Raw genomic sequence first — 13,924 nt, 5'->3', positions numbered from 1 at the left:
TCCACCTGTTTAGTAAACACGAAACTTGATGGCTATGACACCAAATGCAAAATCCCTTGTATGAACTATTGACACACTCTTCGCCATCCCTAAGAAAACCAAGACGGAATGGTACAAGCTTTCCCTCCAGAAAATATTAGGCACTTCCTATCTGAAACCAACGGAGGTGCGATCAGGGGTTTTATCCTGACTCTATGAAGGCAACGCTCTGCTCAACGGCTTTCCGCTCCGCTCAACGGCTTTCCGCTCCGCTCAACGGCTTTCCGCTCTGCTCAACGGCTTTCCGCTCCGCTCAACGGATTTCCGCTCCGCTCAACGGCTTTCCGCTCCGCTCAACGGCTTTCTGCTCCACTCAACGGCTTTTTTGACTTCATATTTAAACCCCAAGAAAACATCCTATATGCTGAGACTTGTCTCATTGAGTACCACATTATTGTGACACTGAAGATACTTCACTTTCTCCCACTCCAGGCCACCATAATCTTCAAGACAAGTTGTGTCAGCTACAAGACTCTGAGAAACCAAAGCAAAGTACAGCAGACAGCAAAACTAGCCATCAAGAACATACAGCGCCACACTAAGCACAAGACAACACCAGACTAGCGAGAAGGAAATGCTAGAAAGAAAAGACAAGGCAGGTCTTCTTGGCTTAGGCACCCAGGATCTGGGTATACTTTCCCACTGACTTCAAAAGTGCTCACACCAGGGTAACCAACTCACCCCATATCACTAAGACAATCGTTTCCATTTTGGGGTTTAACGGACCCATCACTGCGGTCAGCTGTGTTAGTCTAATGAAATCAATGGAAAAAACAAGACTAGAACAGCAAGAATGCATAAGGTTGTCACATGAATGCCTAGGAATGGAGAAGCAAATGGCCGCAATGACACAAATTCTTCTGGTCACCATAACTCCCACCCTCCTGCAGCTCAAGAAAGAAACTGAAGGGACCCCTCTTCACAGGACCCATATTCTGACCATGAACCCTCTTCAAACATACCTTGGGCTCTTGCTCTTCATTTCGGCTTGTTTTGTTCTGCTGCTTCCCAGTTAGGGTTGTACTTTAGAAGTAACTTTAAATGCATAGATACTCATGGGCAAGGAGGAGGAGGCAGGGGTTAGATGGTGGATGGGACAAAGTCGAGATCATACAGGACTAGAGGGGACACAGACATCTAGGCACAGAGGGCAAGGAGGCCTGGGGTAAAATGCACAGGATGAGTAGGCTGGTAGGGGAGGCAGAATGGAAGCGCAGGCGAAGGAGGACCAGTGCATCACAACAGGCGCGAGAGGGGAAGGGTGACTGAGCATGCAGGCTTGACTTAGGGGCAAGGTGATGCATGAAGGCAGGCGGTCGCACTGGGATGTGGCCAGAGAGGTTGTGATGCACAGGGAATATGGGTGGCATCAGCGCACAGAAGCAGCTAGGAATAGAAAGGCATGAGCAGGCAGAAAAAGACTGGGCATGAGTGGGAAAGAAAACCAGGGACACAAGTGTAGTGGCACAGCCAGGACACAGGAGAAATGATGCATGAGGAGTAATAAGGCATGGGGAGGTACAGGCAAGAGGCACGGAGGCCACGCGTAAGAGGGTACAGAGAGCTGGGCTTGGGCGCAAAGATAGAAGATGCACTAAAATGGAGGCCAAGGCAGCACAATAGGAGAAGTGACAATGACACTAAAACAAGCATTGGCAATTCCAATAGATCTGGCCTATGAATGCACTGTAAAGGCCGACCTAGACATCCATGCATGTTAGTGACCCACCTCCTCCCAAATGCATCTAGAGAAAAACACCATCAATTATTTAGTTGTCTAAGACACTTTCATAGCATTCCAATGGCGTGTGTGCCCCTAAAAGTTCAACCTAAGCTAGGTGAATAAATATATAAAAGGATCACACTGAGTGGAGGGCAGGCACTTTTTTTGCGGAAGCATACAACTTCGTCCCATTCAAAACATGAACTGCTGGCTCCCAACATTCAGGCGGAGCCGAAGCCCCGGCCTCTGCTGGAGATGCTCACACCATTGTCTGGCAACAGTAGCGCTATCAAGACAGGCCACAGCCAGAAAGAAAATGGTAGACTGAAAGTACAAACATAGTAAATCATCACTGTTTGGAATGCATAAGCCTCCATGGACAGAAAAACGCAGAATACCAACAGTGACAGGCCTGTAAAGGTTTTCAGATCCACGTGTACCTCGGTGCTCCAGTCCAGGTTTTTTCTTTGCTTCCGGTGACTTGTAGTTTTGTTCATCCCATTATAAAACCAGGACTTCAAGGACTCTGAACTGGAGTAGCCAGTCTTTCATGCACCTGAAAAACCTGGCAGCCCTGCAGTGATTCTGCCATTTAGCTGATGGTGGAGGAGAGGGGGGGAATCAGTAATTAAAGGTGGGGATGCTTCTAGGCAGGACCTGCCCTTTTGCTTGTCCCTGATTACTGCTTCAGGAAGGCTGACAGCAAGGTGCAGAATACTCACACTTCTTTGTGCTGAGGGTTTGGTGACTCCTACTTGGAGCCAGCTCCATCACTTCCTGCTATAAGATGCATCATCATGCACAAACTTTGTGTCTGCACAACAGCCAGAAAATGACACCTCAAACTGAACCCGCATCCCATCTAAACAAGCATTGGCATAGCCAATAGGTCTCGCATTTGGGACCTTATAAGTATTTAGTTATGCAGCACAATATCCTTGGTGCAACATCAACTGTTACATGGCTAAACACTTATAAGGTGCCAAAGGCGAGACCTATTGGCTAAGCCAATGCTTTTTTTTTTTTTAGTAGGGAGCAACTACTGTCTCTTAACTGGCCTGGGAAATACTAGAAGCTGATAATACTGGGAGGAGTAGACACCCTTTTTCTGTTCAATTAATACAGAAAAGGGCCTACATGGGAGGGAAGTGGATATGCATGTGACTGTCCTTTCGGACTACAAAGACACAGGAATCCATTTTGAATCCTCTGTGCAAGGGTGATTCATAAAACTGGGGAAAGAGAAAGATTGTCAGATGGGATGCAGACTGGAGTCAGACCCTAGAACATTAGTGAAGACCTGGGAGTGCACTAGGCTCCAATGAAAAGAACGAGAGAGAAAAAAGCCACTCTGAAATGTAAGGCCAGACTCCGCCCTCTTAGTAACTCCATTATTTTCTAGAAGTGTGCACAGATGGGGTTATGTATCAAAGAAGTGAGGGAAGTACAACTCCTTTAGGACTATTTACCTTGCAAGACCCACTCAGGCAAAACACCTGGCTCCACCCACCTACCAGCAGCATTTACAGCACAGTGACATATGACCAAGGAGCTAGGTGTGAAAAGACATGCTCCCCTGAAACCAGACAACCCATAAAAAGTCAGGCTGGAAGAATATACATCTCTAGCCTAGAAACAGAATACAAATATGTGATGGCCTCCTGTGACAGGGCGTTCGATACTGTAGGACCGCCCTCCTATAAACAGAAATGTTGTACACCAGATGCCTCGTTGACCCCTTCTCTCCCCCTGCAGCAACCCGAAGTGACAGGACCACTGGAGGAGACATATCCCTATTATACGCAGGACTGGCCCGTGGAAAGTGGACAGGGCTCCTTTAACTTCGCCTTTCAGAATGACGAGACCACTCCCACCGATGACGTCACGTTGCTAGGATACACAAAAGCGGTAGGATTCCGGAAGACGACGGACGGCGTTTCCCAGGAGGCGGAAGGAGATTCAGTGCGGAGAAGGAGGACGATTCGAGAGCGGAGAAGCGGAGGTAGCAGTACGGAGGAAGGGAGACCGGACGAAGACGACACCGACAAGCCAGGAGGCCAACATTACCACGAAGCGCCCGGCCACGTTCCCAGGGGAGGAGCGTGGCTCGAGCAGGGAAGACACGGAGGGAACCAGACCGGGGAGTCAACAGCAGCGGACCTGACGATCGAATAGGAGCGTGCCGCCCTGAGTGTCAACCAGACAGTCCAAAGACGGAAGAGCCGGAGACATACCATCCTTGTACCGAACATTATTGGGAGAAGCCCTGTACCCGGTTGAGAATAAAGTGCTCGACCACCCTGCATTCTCTTGTTTGTCGTCTCTGCCGCCCCAGCCCCGTCACACTGGTGTCAGAAGTGGGATCCAGTCCGTCTGTACGACAAGATGGACGCCCTCATCCAGCATCTCGTAAAAGGACAGGAAAAGTTAGAATGGGCAGTACAGAGGCAGATGACGTCAGCCCAAGCCGACCGGGACCTTTTCCAAAATACTATCGCGGCCCACATGGAGAGTCTGCAGAAAAGTCCTCCGGTCGCAATAGTACAAACAACCCCGGAGGCGCGACCCCTTCCCGCTCCTCACCCCTCAGGACTGGCCTTACAGAAATATACGCCGGGGGAGGACCCGGACATGTTCTTGATGAACTTTGAGAGGGCTGCCAGAGCGATGGGATGGCCGGAGGACAAGTGGCTCTTCTTTTTGGCGCCGCTCCTGTCAGGGGAGGCGCAATTTGCATATCAGGTGGCCAACCCCATGGGCACCACGCCCTACCCAACCATAAAAGAGGTCATCTTGGACCATTTAGGGCTCGATGGAGAGGCATACAGACTCCGCTTCAGGAAAGAGAGGGGTATACCAGGCGAGAACCCCAAAACTTTGTTCTTCCGATTGAAGTTCGCTGCGGACAAGTGGCTACGACCGGCCACCAGCACGACGGAGGAAGTAATGACCAAGATATACTTAGAACAGTTTATGGAGGCCTTGCCGTACGCCTCTCAGAGGTGGCTCAAACAACACCAGGGGTTGACCTTGGAGCAAGCCATTGAAATGGCTGCTAATTATGCTCGTGCACAACCTAAGGTCACAGGGTGGGACTACGAGAAGGGGACAAAGATACAGACTCCCGTCAGGACCGAGAGAAAGAAACCAGTACCAGACAACCCGAAACCTAGGCCCCTAAGATTTGAGGGAACACCGCTCCGAGGCCCCCAGTGCTTCGAATGTGGAGAGTGGGGCCATATAGCCCGCCTGTGTCCCAAGAAACGAGCGACCGAGGAGCCCATGGAGGTTGGGTATCTCCCTAAGACCATAATGTATGCGGCTGAAACAGGTCCCTCGTTTTATGTGAGTGTGTCTCTGAACGGTAAAACTGTAAAAGCCCTCTTAGATTCGGGATGCCGACAGTCGGTGGTCCAAAAAAAACTGATACGTCCAAACCAATATGTCCGGGACGTTCTGGTACACATAAAATGCGTCCATGGGGACGTTAAGCCTTACCCACTTGCTCAGGTCACAATAAAACCCCATGAAAAAAACCCGTGCACAGTAAGGGTTGGGGTGGTTGACTCCCTGCCGGAGGAAGTGATTTTGGGGGTGGATAATCCGGAGTTCTTGGCCCTCTTTCATAGATCAATAACCACTACAACAGCTCCTAGGATAGTAACAACCCTTATCTCTCCCGAGCCATGGGTCACGGACCGCAGTTTTCGTTTTGCACAAGCCAATGACTCCACTTTATTAAATGCTTGGGAGAGTGCACATATGTCCCAGAGCCTAGACACACCGAGATATCCTAGATTTCTCATAACCAAGGATCTCCTATACCGGGAGGGGGTTGAGGGAGGGGACCCTCAGTTAGTGGTGCCTCTCTCTTTCCGAGACCAGGTTCTCTTCTTCGCCCACACCCATCTCACAGCCGGACACAGTGGGACCGAGAAAACCACAGACAGTATACTACGGTATTTTTACTGGCCCGGGATTTATAAACAGGTGAAGGACTATTGCACGAAGTGTGAAATATGCCAGAGAAGGAACCTACATCGCCCCCCAGCAACACCGCTGGTTCCATTACCAATCGTAGGACGACCCTTCGATAGAATTGGCATGGATTTAATCGGACCGCTACCCCGTTCATCTAAAGGCAACATGTATGCGCTGGTGCTTGTTGATTACGCCACCAGATTTATCGAGGCTTTTCCCCTAAGAGCCCCCACAACAGCTAACATAGCCGAAAGGTTGATTGAGCTATGCTCCAGGGTCGGATTTCCGAAGGAGATTTTAACAGACCAAGGTACCCCGTTCACTTCAAAATTGATGCAGGAGGTCTGTAAAACCTTAGATATAAAACATCTACGGACGTCGGTGTACCACCCGCAGACGGACGGTCTCGTCGAGCGGTATAACCAGTCTCTGAAAACCACCCTAAAGAAGATGCTGTCGGCTGAAGGACCCGAGTGGGATCGCCTCCTCCCATTAGCCCTCTACGTCTTGAGAGCTCAGAAACAGAGCAGTCTGGGATGTTCAGCCTTCGAACTCCTTTATGGCAGACATCCGAGATCCCTGCTGGAAATGACCAAGGATGCGTGGGAGATGGAAGGCGAACAAGAACAAAGGGCCCTCCTTGACTACACACAACAACTCCGGTCCAAAATAGGTAAACTAAGGAGCTTGGCCTATACCAATTTGGAGATGCAAAGACAGAAGCAAAAACGATGCTATGACAAAGGAAAAAAACTCCGGACCTTAGCGGTCGGCGATTGGGCTTTGATCATGCTCCCGGCCTGCGCCAGCAAAGAACGGAGTGAGTGGAAGGGACCTTACGAGGTGGTTGGTACGATCGGAGATACCACCTACCGATTACGTCTTTCACCATCAAAAACCCAAACATACCATATAAACTTATTGAAGAAGTGGATAGGGCCCCCCCCAACAAGTGCCCACTTGCTCCTACCTCAACCCCAAAAGGAACCCTCCACCCTGAACGAACTGGTCATAAGTGAAGAACTTCCACGAGTCCGCCAGCAACAGTTACGCGATGTTCTCCGTCCCTTTCAAGAGATCTTTTCAAATAGACCCGGGAGAACATCGTTAGTGGAACATCACATTGAGACCCCGACGGGACAGAAGGTAAAGCTGAAACCGTACCGCATACCGGCCGCTCGGAGAGAGGCCATCAAAAAGGAGGTCAGAGAGATGTTGAACCTTGGGGTGATTCGGCCCTCGAATAGTGACTGGGCCTCGCCGATTGTCATGGTGCCTAAACCCGACGGTTCTCGGCGTTTCTGCATGGACTTTCGAGCCCTAAATGCCATCTCTACGTTCGACGCCTACCCCATACCGCGCGTAGACGAGTTGATTGAAAGACTCGGAGAAGCCGCCTTTATAACAACGCTAGACCTGACAAAGGGATATTGGCAGGTGCCCCTCAGGGAAGCCGATAGGAAGAAAACGGCCTTCATCACGGACGAAGGATTATTCGAGTTCACCGTGCTACCGTTTGGCCTTCATGGGGCCCCGGCCACTTTTCAAAGACTTATGAATGCGATCCTACAACCCTTCCCGTCATTCAGCTCAGCTTACTTGGACGACATCGTCATATACAGCGACACTTGGGAGGAACATTTGGGGCATCTAAAAATGATCCTCACCGCCCTGCAAGAAGCTGGACTGCACATAAACGCCAAGAAGTCCAGAGCGGCGTTTACGAAGGTCAATTATCTCGGCTTTGTGTTAGGTGAGGGCTCTATCACCCCACAAACCTCCAAAGTCCGAGCTATACAGGCTACCCCCTTTCCTTGCAATAAAAGAGATCTGAGGGCGTTCCTAGGCCTTATCGGGTACTATCGGAGATTCATCCCCAACTTTGCAGACACTGCTGCCCCTCTTACAGACCTGCTACGCAAGGGGAGTAACCAAAGGGAATTCCTACAGCCCAGTCCTAGTGCACTACGCGCCTTCTCAGATTTGAAAGATACCATCACAAACCAGCCGGTGTTGTTATCCCCGAACTTCTCCAAGCCCTTTATCTTAGCCACCGACGCCTCGGACATGGGCATAGGAGCGGTGTTGTCTCAGGAGGGGGGGGATGGGCTAGAACACCCCATTCTATTTGTAAGCCGAAAACTGTTCCCGAGGGAGGCCAAGTACCCAACTATTGAGAGAGAGTGCCTGGCCATAAAATGGGCCATAGAGAAGCTTCAATATTACCTGGAAGGTAAACCATTTATCCTATATACTGACCACGCGCCCCTGCAATGGATGTATAAAAATAGGAGCCAAAACCCCAGAATCCTACGATGGTTCCTCACCTTGCAGCCGTACGCCTTCACCATCAGACATAGGAAGGGCAGGGATAATGGTAACGCTGATTTTCTCTCAAGGGTCTTCCCTCTCCCCGAACGGGAGAATCCAGGGGGGGAGGAGTGTGACAGGGCGTTCGATACTGTAGGACCGCCCTCCTATAAACAGAAATGTTGTACACCAGATGCCTCGTTGACCCCTTCTCTCCCCCTGCAGCAACCCGAAGTGACAGGACCACTGGAGGAGACATATCCCTATTATATGCAGGACTGGCCCGTGGAAAGTGGACAGGGCTCCTTTAACTTCGCCTTTCAGAATGACGAGACCACTCCCACCGATGACGTCACGTTGCTAGGATACACAAAAGCGGTAGGATTCCGGAAGACGACGGACGGCGTTTCCCAGGAGGCGGAAGGAGATTCAGTGCGGAGAAGGAGGACGATTCGAGAGCGGAGAAGCGGAGGTAGCAGTACGGAGGAAGGGAGACCGGACGAAGACGACACCGACAAGCCAGGAGGCCAACATTACCACGAAGCGCCCGGCCACGTTCCCAGGGGAGGAGCGTGGCTCGAGCAGGGAAGACACGGAGGGAACCAGACCGGGGAGTCAACAGCAGCGGACCTGACGATCGAATAGGAGCGTGCCGCCCTGAGTGTCAACCAGACAGTCCAAAGACGGAAGAGCCGGAGACATACCATCCTTGTACCGAACATTATTGGAGGAAGGGAGACCGGACAAAGACGACACCGACAAGCCAGGAGGCCAACATTACCACGAAGCGCCCGGCCACGTTCCCAGGGGAGGAGCGTGGCTCGAGCAGGGAAGACACGGAGGGAACCAGACCGGGGAGTCAACAGCAGCGGACCTGACGATCGAATAGGAGCGTGCCGCCCTGAGTGTCAACCAGACAGTCCAAAGACGGAAGAGCCGGAGACATACCATCCTTGTACCGAACATTATTGGGAGAAGCCCTGTACCCGGTTGAGAATAAAGTGCTCGACCACCCTGCATTCTCTTGTTTGTCGTCTCTGCCGCCCCAGCCCCGTCACACCTCCCCAGAACAGTGTTTGAGGCACTTCTCATTGATCAGTGCGAGGTGGACCACAGCAGCAGACTGGTGAGTGGTGCTTTTGGGCATCAGTTTCCTTTTTTGGTTGGAAACACAATCTTAAGTCCTGCTACAATTTTGCTTGGACTACACCCGAGAGAGGTTTGAAGGAAGGGTCAATCAATGAGCCGAAGCGGGTACTGAAGGTGTCCCCAAAACAAAGCACCCCTAAGAATAGCATCCAGTGGTCAACAGAGGGAAGGAGCTGTGCCAAGAAGCAAGATCAACAAACAATGAGTTAATAGGTCGCCAGGTGCTATTTGTTGACCTTCTCCCCACTGCTTCTGTACCATTTAGTATTTACGTCAGTAGGACCTTGGGTCATACTCAGCAAGTGTTATCCCAGAGCAGTAACCTACTACCTAGAGGACATGTGAATGTGCAGTTACCTGCATGCCATATCTTGTGTCGGAATGAACTTGAACCGCGGAGCTTCTGCTGAAATATCCAGCAATCAAAGCATGTTCATAGACCACTTAAAGATGGTACCTGCGTCACCAGAGGTAAAACTCTGGGATTCTGGTGGACAGGCACTGGGTGACATCTCTAATCCCATTGGATGCATGTAAAAATCTCGCCGAACAATCCAGCATAATTGTTTGTTAGGAGATGGCTCTACACCCATTTTAGTAGTTGGCTTGGGTGAGCCCGCATGACCACCTTCGTAGGTCACTAACCGCTGCGTCACCGACAGATGTGGAGGACTGCAACTGGTATTCCCCTTGGTCACTGAAGCCGCTTTATAATATGTTCTCTAACTAGGGTGGTTTCCAAGCGAAACCCCCTTATGTACTTGGTCAGAGCGAAAGAACTGGCTGAAATATCAGTTGTGGTCAGCACGCATGGGCAGCACTGAATGGTGGAGAGCATTACTGTAAAGAAACACTGACTAAGCAAATCAATTTGGGAGGGCGCTTGTGTGACCGTAGACGCAAGGAGAAAGGTGATGCAGAACGGGACGGGTGCAAATTGCCGAAAGGGATACTGCCCGGACTACAAGTTCCAGAGTGCACCAAGTCCGTTATTTAGAAGTGTGCACAGATGGGGTTATGTATCAAAGAAGTGAGGGAAGTACAACTCCTTTAGGACTATTTACCTTGCAAGACCCACTCAGGCAAAACACCTGGCTCCACCCACCTACCAGCAGCAATTACAGCACAGTGACATATGACCAAGGAGCTAGGTGTGAAAAGACATGCTCCCCTGAAACCAGACAACCCATAAAAAGTCAGGCTGGAAGAATATACATCTCTAGCCTAGAAACAGAATACAAATATGTGATGGCCTCCCCAGAACAGTGTTTGAGGCACTTCTCATTGATCAGTGCGAGGTGGACCACAGCAGCAGACTGGTGAGTGGTGCTTTTGGGCATCAGTTTCCTTTTTTGGTTGGAAACACAATCTTAAGTCCTGCTACAATTTTGCTTGGACTACACCCGAGAGAGGTTTGAAGGAAGGGTCAATCAATGAGCCGAAGCGGGTACTGAAGGTGACCCCAAAACAAAGCACCCCTAAGAATAGCATCCAGTGGTCAACAGAGGGAAGGAGCTGTGCCAAGAAGCAAGATCAACAAACAATGAGTTGATAGTTCGCCAGGTGCTATTTGTTGACCTTCTCCCCACTGCTTCTGTACCATTTAGTATTTACGTCAGTAGGACCTTGGGTCATACTCAGCAAGTGTTATCCCAGAGCAGAAACCTACTACCTAGAGGACATGTGAATGTGCAGTTACCTGCATGCCATATCTTGTGTCGGAATGAACTTGAACCGCGGAGCTTCTGCTGAAATATCCAGCAATCAAAGCATGTTCATAGACCACTTAAAGATGGTACCTGCGTCACCAGAGGTAAAACTCTGGGATTCTGGTGGACAGGCACTGGGTGACATCTCTAATCCCGTTGGATGCATGTAAAAATCTCGCCGAACAATCCAGCATAATTGTTTGTTAGGAGATGGCTCTACACCCATTTTAGTAGTTGGCTTGGGTGAGCCCGCATGACCACCTTCGTAGGTCACTAACCGCTGCGTCACCGACAGATGTGGAGGACTGCAACTGGTATTCCCCTTGGTCACTGAAGCCGCTTTATAATATGTTCTCTAACTAGGGTGGTTTCCAAGCGAAACCCCCTTATGTACTTGGTCAGAGCGAAAGAACTGGCTGAAATATCAGTTGTGGTCAGCACGCATGGGCAGCACTGAATGGTGGAGAGCATTACTGTAAAGAAACACTGACTAAGCAAATCAATTTGGGAGGGCGCTTGTGTGACCGTAGACGCAAGGAGAAAGGTGATGCAGAACGGGACGGGTGCAAATTGCCGAAAGGGATACTGCCCGGACTACAAGTTCCAGAGTGCACCAAGTCCGTTATTTAGAGATGGGAAGAAACTGTGCAAGTGCAGCCTGCATACACCACAGCAAGAGAAATTTTCAAGGTTGGGACGCTGGGAACACAATAAGTCATCAGTGCATGAAGGTTTTAAATATCCCCTTTGAAGCAATCTAAATGGGACCTGTGGAGAAAATGGAATTTGAAGCAATGCAAACGTTTACTGGTAGATATAACTTTTCTATACTATCAGTGGCGGGAGTCATTTTACGGCCTAGTATTTCAAAGCAAGCGCCCGCTTCGAGCAAGCGTCCGCTTCGAGCAAGCGCCCGCTTCGAGCAAGCGCCCGCTTCGAGAAATGACTACCGCCGGCCACAGCTTGCAGTGCATGTGCACGAGTGGTGCGCGCGCAGCAGTAATCACGCCATATGGCGCCTCTGCTCAAGTGCACGCCCGTGCACATGCACTGCAAGCTGTGGCCGGCAGTAGTATTTTTTGAAGCCCTTACTTAAAGTCTCGCCAGACCAGTGCAAGCGCTGGGTCAGGCGAGACTGAAAAACGAGCATACAAGTAGGATGCAATCCTCCTTACTTTGTGTCTGTTTCAAGTTCTTCTTGACCAAGGAAGAAGGCGAACCACAAAGTGTCTTGCAACCAGGGCATGTCTGTCTGAATGCCAATCTCCCAGAGGGGAGGGGACCACACCAGAAGGCTGTAACCTGCTCAAGAAGCTGTGGTTCTTCCATGAGCCAAGACGCCTGCCTGGTCAGAAAAGGAAGGAGAGTGCCTGGCCTTGTAGGCGGAGTGACTGTCCAGGAGGGGGAGCTAGCTATGTATCCAGTGGGTGAAACATCCATAAGAAACTGACTTCCCAGTGGGGGTTGTCTGTTCTCCAAAGTGTGATTCTGGTGATGAACTGTATGACGAAGTGCATACCACCTGGCACAGTAAACGACTGGTACTGCCACTGGCAATGTTTGGTAAAATTTCCGAGGAGCTTTCGACCATCTAAGTAGGAGAAATGTGCCTTGGCCTGGAGACTGCATCTGCCATGAAGCACTGTCCCTGGGCCCCACCTGCTGAAGGCAAGCTCTCACCAGTTCATCCTGCCATACGCACACATGTAGGGGGCCGTGAGAGAGAGAAGCGGGACTGCTGTCGCAGTCAAAGTGATACCACCAAAGACACTAATGGTGTACACCTATGGGCACCCCCTCTAACAGCCACCAAGCCACCTCCTCTGCACAGAAGTAAACGCGAGGCACAGCATCTGGAGACTGGGAGACTATAAGCACGAGCAAAGCCAAGTCGCTTCAAGGAACTGTCCTTATCAGTAAGACTGTTTTGGGATACAGATCTGCATGAACAGATCCACTGGTTGACATTCTGTGAAAGTTGCACCTGTGCATAATCTTACCTAACTTGACTTGTTTGGGGGCTCCCTAAACCTTGTTGCGTAGGCTAGCTTCAATTCCACCCAAACTGAAAAAACTGATTCGCACAAGGGAAGTCAGGTGGTACCCCAACTTACAGCACCTGTCTGATTTATCTCTGTGCAAAAATGGCAGTAATGTACCACTTCATTCCACAGTGTGGGGTAAGCAACTCCTGTTACCATTAACCACTTTAATGTGAATCTGTTTGGTTACCTCGGAAGGATGAGTTGACCTGGTCAGGATGAGAACTCGTACCCTGCAGACCATTGGATGTGGGTGACAGAGAATACTCAGAACTGACTGAGATGAACGTGCATGCTACACTCACTCCGCCGCGTGCCATGGCACTGATACAGAAACATTTTCCAGAACTCCCTTGAGCTCTCGTCCCACTTCTACTGGCTCCTGCCCCATTCCAATATGTCACGCCTTTGGCCAGACCCCTGATAAACACAATCAACATGGGGTATGGAGGGCGGCGGCCAGGGGTGCATCTGATGTATGCAGCAAGGGCTCACCCCCTTTCGAGGTTCCTCTCGGAACCCCTCAGCCTGAAGTTGGAAGCATTGGACTGAAGGCATTATTGGGATGCTATAACTTTTTGTATAAAATGAATGCGAAACTTTGACCAGAGCCCCAAATAAAGGCCGGAGGAGTCATGACAATCCACGCGACGGCTTCAGGATTCTGTCTAAGGGGCTCTTCGTAGCACAGACCAGAGAGTCTTTGGGGGAAAACTCTGTTAAAGTGGTCATCAAATACCACAAGCCTAAATAAGATGTTAAGTGTGCATCAGTAGTAACTAAATTCCCTTAAAGTTTTCTCAGGGTAACACCAATGCTCCCTGTAAAGAGGTGTTGAAACCATACCAATGTTACTGGCATATGAAGCAGTTGAACATTTTCCTCTTACATTTTCCCTCAACTTCTCCTGTCGTGGCCCATAAGATGCTCAACCCATCACAGCCCCCAAGAGCACGAGGGGTGTGGAGGAG

At 50.2% G+C, this 13,924-nt stretch overlaps 1 protein-coding gene across 1 annotated transcript in view; it reads right to left on the bottom strand.

The window, feature by feature from the left end:
• LOC146808839 (transmembrane protease serine 5-like) overlaps positions 1-13,924 on the bottom strand; it is a 251,149-nt gene that overhangs the window by 113,651 nt on the left and 123,574 nt on the right. The window lies entirely within an intron of this gene.

This window comes from Triturus cristatus, chromosome 7 (assembly GCF_964204655.1).
Source record: "Triturus cristatus chromosome 7, aTriCri1.1, whole genome shotgun sequence".
NCBI lineage: Eukaryota > Metazoa > Chordata > Amphibia > Caudata > Salamandridae > Triturus > Triturus cristatus.
This window is presented reverse-complemented; position numbering and strand designations above follow the sequence as displayed.